Consider the following 8,344-nt stretch of genomic DNA (forward strand, 5'->3'; position numbering starts at 1 on the left):
TTCCCGACAACCCGTAATATGATTACCACAGCCAGATATTAACACCATAAATACTACTCTATGATTTTCAAGTAGTTTGGGATCCATACTCCAAAAAAAAAAACACTGTGAAAGCAATGAAAATTATGAGCGCGTCTGACCGCCGCACTTGCACTAGTTCGCTCTTGGTACTCTGTCATTTATTATTCATAAAACCCCTCACACTTTATATTTCTATAACTACATAACACTTATATATATCTACAGTCTTTATCCATAAGTTTCCTTCAGTAGTATTAGTTTATTGCCACTGTAGGGATTCAATTTCTTTCAGTAAAATACGTAGCATTCACTTTCTCGTCCTGTATACTGGCATTGAGAGTGAATGTCACTTTCATCTTCACTCTCATAACTCATAGTATTCAGACATGCTATAGTGAAACTTTCACTTTCATTACTCCTAGGGTATATACTCGTATTCTTATAATACTACTCATTTACATTTCTATTTACGTTCTCTATTTTATTTACGTTATTTACATTTCTATTTTATTTACACTGTGTTATGCACTGTCACTTGAAGTAACTTATAAAACTATTTTCCATTGTTCACGTATATTTACATTCATTACTTTCACTTGCTGTTTACACATTATTTACCCATTATTTACAATTCCACTTGCACTGTTTTACTCAATAGAAAGATCGTAGTCACTCTTTTATCAATTGTCAGCCCTTTACCTCTTTCCACACGAGGTTTAGTAGGGGGTAAAGGTCACAGGGCCCTTGCATGGGGGTGAAAAAAGGCCCTGAAGTCAGCAAGAGGATGAGCCGTACCTCCTCTTCGGAATCTGAGAGAGAACTGATAGGAGGGCCGGCCCGGGTTGAGGCCTACTTGAGGGTTATTCAGCACTACCAACGTAGCTCTTGAAACAGCTATGTATTTCACTTAAATGATTGGCAGGAAATCTAGACAATACATTATAAATTAGGTAGTTCCAGGTGAATGTAAATATCACTTAGGCTTCTCCCTTCCCTCCTTATATGTATATTTATTACGAAAATAGATTATATGGCATATTTCAAGGGGAAATAAACAGCGAAAATTAGCAAACGAGTGCACGTGAGGTGTTGTCAGGTGATAATTAGCCAATTCCAGGTGTATGGCACTCTCACTTATCTTATTTCTTTCTTGTATATATTATTTGGTATAAGAATAGGGCATAGGGCTTATTTCAATGGATGAAATCAGTGAAAAATTCCAGGGAAGATTTACTTAGCGTAGCACGGCCGGGCAGGCGAGAGGATAGTGTAATGGAGGGGGGGTAGGGAGGGGAGTCAAGAACGGGGAGAAATGGCTAAATTGTCAACAATGGATGGGAGTACAGATGAGATTAGGAGTGCTGACTAGTGTTGGACACTGGCAGTACTGATAGATGATACAAGCCCCCACTTGGAAGCCCGGGTGAATTCAAAATAACACATTATCACAAAAGCGACGCCCCGCGGTATGATCCCTTGCTCCCAAGCATCACGAAAGTGACGCCCCGCGGTTAAGGGGTTAAGCAACAGGCAAATAAAAAATTGTATTTATGCATAAACTGCCACACACGGTCTATCAGTTCGGGACTGTCCAAGGCGCGCGCGGCTAATATGAAACCATCACATACAGTACGTGTAAAGTCCCATTAAATTGAGAAACCCTTGTTAGTTAAACATATCTCCTTATCCCCTAAAATGCGGGGCGTCGCGTTTGCGACGCTCGCCGAAAAGAACATAAAGGCGGAGCGTCGCGTTTGCGATTCGAGTTGATTTTGAATAAACGCGGGCAAGGATGTTCCAGCTGGTATTGTCTATCAGTACCACCACCCTTTAGCCACAATTAGTATACTTTACCTTTGTACTACTGACCTCCGTTGTTGCCAAGTATCGCGTTTTTCCCCCCTCCCCCCCCCACCACGGCCCGGCCAGCCTGGCTGTGATACATGGCAGCGCTCTGACTGCTCAGAACTGTAAATCTGCGCTCTCCTCTCACAAGCACTTTATGCTAATAGGAAACGCTTGTTTCCCCAGTTGTAACACTAGCTTTTTTTCGCACGGTTTGCCCCTGTTTAGCGTCAGTTTACCGCAGGCTTTCAAAGTGACATTATGGCGAGTTCTAGCTCTTCTGAGTCAGTGCGAGCGGCCGACAGGAACGAGAATAAAGTGACGGGCGTAAGGCAGAATAAAAAGTGCGCTGCGGTGATCTTTTGGGAAGTAATATGATTGAAAATAATGTAGTATACGTGTTTTTATCTGTGAAAATGGAAATGTTTGTTGAGTGACGGGAAGACCGCCGCCATGCTGCATGTCGGCCGTACGTTTCATTGATTTTAGCCTTATTTTCAGTGCTTATTGTACAAATACGGATTCCAAACTACCTGTACGTTGTAGTATAAAGTTTACTGTGAGAGAATGAGGCTGTGGTAGAGGAGAAACCAAGGTGCTGGAGGTGTGAAAGTGAAGATTTGGTTACCCAACTTTGCAAGTCTCCACAAGTCCTTGGGTAGTCCACGAAGGCTCAACACCTGTCTCTGGAGAAAGCTGAATGTAAGTACTATCTGCCATACCAAGTATAATGTTCTAGGGTTAATCTCTGATTTTTGGCTATTTTCCTACAGGTACTCAGACCGCGATCGAACGCCGCCATGGGGGTGGGGGGTTGGCTGTCGATGGCCGCGTATTAGGGGTTAAATATTTGCTCGTGTTAAAACAAAAACGCGTTTTTTAAAACTCGCATTAGTTGAGAGGTTACTGTATACTGTAACACTCTTCCTTTTGGAGGGAGCTGGGATGAGCACAGTTGTCAGAAGAGGCCATGCAGGAGTGCACTATTCATTATTTTTAACTTTTAGTGTTCTTGTATTAAATAAAGTGGTTGTAAACATGCACATAGGGCTTTTCTTTAGTTATATAAGGAAATGGGGGGTCCAGCTCCAGTAACTGACTTTGGGGTATCTTGTACTAAGAAAAAATGGAGCAACAGTGATGCCTGCCAAAAGGAAATGAATAAGTTACTGGTTTGCTTCATTGCCGGCTCTCTCCAACCTCTTTCAGGAGTTGAGGATCCTAACTTTCCAGCCCTTCTAAACAAGGCCCAGCCCTGCTACAGTATCCCAAGCTGCAAGGAGCTCAGCAGCAAGCTTCTTCCCTCTCAAACTCAAAAAATACAAGAACATCTCAATGATAGAGATAGAGAGATCTCAATGACAAATTTCGTTCTGTTGGGTATCTTTGTGTTACAACTGATCTTTGGACAAACAGACAGATGCATTCGTACACTGGGATCACATGTCATTTCATTGAAAACTTCCAGCTCCAGTCAACAATGTTAGCTTGCAGGAGATTCAAAGGGTCCCACACTGCAGAAAAGATTCATGCCACATTCACTGAAATCATCACTAGCTTTAACCTAGAAAAGAAGATTCTGACAATTGTACCGACAGTGCCAGAAATATGCTTAAAGCATTTGTGACACTTCCCGGTATGGACGATCCAGACACTAATCAAGACAGTGAAAGTGAAGAGGAAGATGTTGCCTTTGACATTCCTGATAACAATGAGAAGTTCCTGGAGCTCTTGCCTGAGCATGTCAGATGTTTTGTTCATAATTTACAAAATACTGTGAAAGATGGGCTCGAGGAAGCAGGACCTGTATCAGGAGTCACTGGAAAAGCCTCAAGTCTAGTATCACACATTTGTCATTCTGCACTGGCATCTGCCATTCTTGAAGATGAATGCAGACCTCAGGCCAAAAATGCAACCCAATGGAACATCAGTAACAAGATGCTTCGCTCCCTTCTGAAGATTGATCCAGTCCAGCTTGATCAGTTAAATTGTCCAGTAAAGCTAACCAAATATGAACTTAATTTCATCAAGGAAATAACAGACATCTTGACACCATTTGGAGTAGCAACTCTATAGTGTCAGGGAGAGAATGTTGTAACGTCAAGCAAAGTAATTCCATGTATTCGTGGACTGAAAGCCGAGCTTGAACAACTATCACAGACATACATGTCAAAGACGATTACTACTCTCAAAAGCTCAATCAAGAGAAGGTTGAAAATCTATGATGACATGGAGATGTTTCAGCTGGCTTCACTCCTAGATCCAGGCTTTAAGGTGGACTGGTGCTCACCAGAAGAAGTCAAGGTCATGAAATCTCTACTGAGGTCTAAAGTAGATGAAATTATGCCTAATGAAGAGAAGGGTTCCCTTCAGGAAAATAAGGACGCCCCACCAAAGAAGAAGTGCAAGCTGTTCAGATTTATGATACCATCAGTATCAACGAGCTCTTTCATATCTACAACTTCATCACAAGTAGAATCCTACCTGAGTCAGCCAACAACAGATGATGACAGTGATCCCCTTCTCTTCTGGGAACAGAACCAGTCAACAGTACGGTACCGGTACCTGAACTAACAATACTGGCTCTCCAATATCTGTGTACCGGTATCCCGCATCATCAGCTCCAGCTGAGAGATTTTTCTCTATTGCTGGGAAAGTCTTTCATCCTGAGTGATGCAGAATGACAGATGTTCACTTTGAGGAGTTGATGTTTATCAAGCGCAACCAATATATAACTGAGAAGTAATGTACCGTAGCTTACATCAAATCTAGCCTACAAGAAATCCAGTATATAATCATACTTTTCAGTTCTATATTTATCTTGCACAGAGCAATTCTTTGTTTTCATTTTTGTTGTGCCCAACATATTAATATAGTTACGGAAGACTTGAGCGACCATGATTTGAAATGAATGAATGAATGAAACTTACTTGATGTAGTGCTGCCTACTGCTTCCTTAGCCTTTATCATTCTTTTTCTGTGCCTGCCCTCCTCTCTTCCTATTTCTCCCATCTTTCCAATCACTTCTTATTGCTTTTCTTTCCTTTACAGGTGGCTTTACATTGAGTGACAAGCCAAATAATTTCCTGTAAGCCAAGAAACCATTTACAGTGCTGGGTGGTAACCATATAACCAAACCATACGTGCTGCCTACGTGTCAACAAGTGGGTTGGTGGAGGGTTAGTGCCCCTCCCTGTAAAACAACTAACTCAAAGTCAAATGGCCACCCCTTATGGGATTATGGCGTCTGGCAATAGATAGATAGATAGAATATATTATAGCAAAAACCAATCACACCCCTCACACAAAATGTAAGTTTTTAATACCATTAGTACCGGTAAGTGATTTAAACAGTTATTACTGTACTCAAATATGGAACAGTGCACCTACTAGATGTAATTTGCTAACTATTTAAGCATTGTCCTTAATCATTGCTAATCATTATTTTTCTATAAATAATCACAGTGAAATGTGATTATAATCATAATCTAATCATAATCACATACAAATAGACAAAATCTAATCATAACCAAAAATACAAAACTCAAGTAATCATAATCAAATCATAATCAGAAAAACAAAAAACAAGTAATCATAATTTAATCACAATCAAAAAATATTCCAGACGATATATAATCAAAATCAAATCATAATCATTTTTTTTATCATGGCCATGTCTGGTTTTAGTCTGCCGCAGAATTAAGAGATGTTGATCTGCTTTTTAGGTACTGTATTTTAGAGACTCTTTTCTTCTATGGCATAGTTGTCACAAATGACAGGTATTTTTATTTTACTCTTGAAGAACTGGTTAAGTTATCTTCAAGAGCAAAACAAAAATAGTTTATGAGAAAAATGCCACAATAATGTCTTACAATTGTCGGTAAATATTTACAAGTGGACAATACACCCCCAGGTAGTGCAATATATTTTTCTGGCAGTTTTTGATGCGATTCGAATGTTTCTGACGTTCATTTTTGTCGGAAATGCCCCTCACCGAACACAATAAAACTAACCAAACCAAACCCAACATACCTAACCTATCTTAGGGGAGTAATAATCAATTTCCGAATGGGGTAATGGGGGTTATTTGTGATCCTTAGGGACTATACTATACGATAATGGTGCTAAAATTCCAAAACTGCATATTGTCCACTTGTAAAATAATACCCAATTGTCTAAAATACCACAAAAATGGATCAAAATCTGGTAATTCTGTGGCTGGCTGAAACTATAATTTTACCACAGCTTGTTTCAGGCCATTGTGTCAGGTGAACTACCACAGCTATGACTTACACTCACAACCTTTGCCATAATTATCTTGTACAGTTACACTATACACCGGGCCATTACAGCATCAAATGTGTCAAGTCGGTCAATTAGCCCTTAGTAAATTACCTACAAACACTTCACACAGACTTGAAACATCTCACTAACTGTAAATATACTGATAATGCTAATGTTTGCTACAAGGGGGCTTTAAACACCACCAAAATATACCTAGTGAGTTGTCAGTGAAGGTAGCGGGACCTGGGCTGCTCCAAACACACTAACCACCCACTACTCTCATTATAAATTTCTCCTATTTACCCTCCTAAACACATTATAAATTTCTCCTATTTACCCTCCTAAACATAACATAACTACATACACACCCGCTCACCTGTATACTTACCTTACAAGTTTGATTCTGTCACTATATCCTGTCAACAGGATTCATACACGGTCTGCTCTCGACTCTTGTTTATATTTTGGTGAACAGCTGTGTGAAGGCAACAGATGACGGTCGCCAGCCGCATAAAAAGTACGGTACGGTAAATTGATTGACAGTAGGGCACTGTAGCCTGAAAAGGAGTAGGCCTATAGCAGAGTTGATTGAAAAAAGTAAGGTAGAGTAGATTGAAAAAGGGTACGGTAGATTATATTGGCAACCGCAAAAGGAGTAAGTTAAGATAAAGTAGACTGATAGCCGCTAAAGGAGTGTTCCCGACTCTTGCAATGAGCTACGTACTCTACCGTACTCCTTTGCCGACTACCGATCTACAGTATTCTGCTCTTGCAGCGCCCCGAGTATTCTAACACACTTCCTTTGTGACTGTCATCCTACTCTACCATACTCCTTTTGGCGCTGTCAGTCTCCTCTACCGTACTGCTTTTGTGGCTGTCAATCTGTTATAGGCCTACTCCTTTTTGGCGCTGTCTGTCTACCGTATTCCTGTTGTGGCTGTTGATCGACGCCACCATAGATCGATAGTCCCCAGTGTAGAGTAAACCGACAACCTTAAAAACGGCAGAGTTGATAGAGAGCAGTAAAAGCTGGTAGATTTTTTGAGTGAACGAATCCTGTAAATCCCTAAAAATGGAGACCGCTGTTCCAGGATGAGAAGGTGCTATGTATCAGAACTAATCGAAATGTTTGTTACACACACACACACACACACACACACACACACACACACACACACACACACACACAAGGGCAGAAATTTGACCATGCTGTGTGGACTTGAACTTTTACAATGCCCTCATTAATAATAGTTTTTGCCATGGGCTGATCCTCAACCCATCCACCAAGTTTGGGTACAATCCGATAAAAACCGCTCAAGTTATCTTATGGCCGGAACTATTCTCACAGAGGAACCCCCAAAGAGAATAGTTCCTATCATGAGATAACTCAGTTGTTATCCGATTTTAACCAAACTAGGTGGAAGGATTGAGTGACAGCCTAGAACGAAACGTGCTTTTTTTTTTTTTTTTTAAAGGAAAGTACAGTAAATAAAAGGTAAAGGTTCGAGGGCTAGGTGAAAGTTTGAGAGAGAGAGAGAGAGAGAGAGAGAGAGAGAACATCAACTTAGAATTCATTATAGATAAACCTGGGGCAAGGCTGGAGGATAAGACTGAAGTGAAGTGACTGGCTCTTGAGGACAAATACTCAGAGGTCAAGGTCACAGGTCAAGGCCAAAGTCGGTGTGTGTGAGGGGTTATTAAAATAAATCTGTTCTGATAAGATTTTAGCCAAACCTGGTGGAAGGATGACGATGTAAGATTTGCAAGGTGACGTTCATTACCAGATCAGCGGTCACTACTACTACTACTACTACTACTACTACTACTACCACCATCATCATTATTATCATTATTATTATTATTATTATTATTAATACGGTGGTAGGTGGTGGCTACCATCATCCACTCACTTGATGTAGTGTTGCCTACTTCTTTCATCACCTTCATCATTCTTTTTCTGTGTCTGTCCTCCTTTCTTCCTATTTCTCCCATCTTCCCTGTCACTCTTTATTACTCTTCTTTCCTTTTCAGGTGGCTTTACATTGACAAGCCTAATGGTTTCCTGTAAGCCAGGAAACCATTACAGGAAACCATTTACAACGCTGGTTGGGAACCATAATACCAACACATACGTGTTCCCTACGTGTCAACAAGTGGGTTGGCGGAGGGTTAGTTCCCCTCCCCGCAAAACCAC

The 8,344-nt window shown here is 40.7% G+C and overlaps 1 pseudogene; it reads left to right on the forward strand.

Annotated features, from left to right (window-relative positions):
- The first annotated feature begins 2,939 nt into the window (after positions 1 to 2,939).
- Positions 2,940 to 3,942, forward strand: LOC145395708 (uncharacterized; annotated as a pseudogene).
- The last annotated feature ends 4,402 nt before the right edge of the window (positions 3,943 to 8,344 follow it).

The sequence above is a fragment of the Coenobita brevimanus genome, chromosome 33 (assembly GCF_032717465.1).
Source record: "Coenobita brevimanus isolate Jiangsu-jjx chromosome 33, ASM3271746v2, whole genome shotgun sequence".
In the NCBI taxonomy this organism is placed as follows: domain Eukaryota; kingdom Metazoa; phylum Arthropoda; class Malacostraca; order Decapoda; family Coenobitidae; genus Coenobita; species Coenobita brevimanus.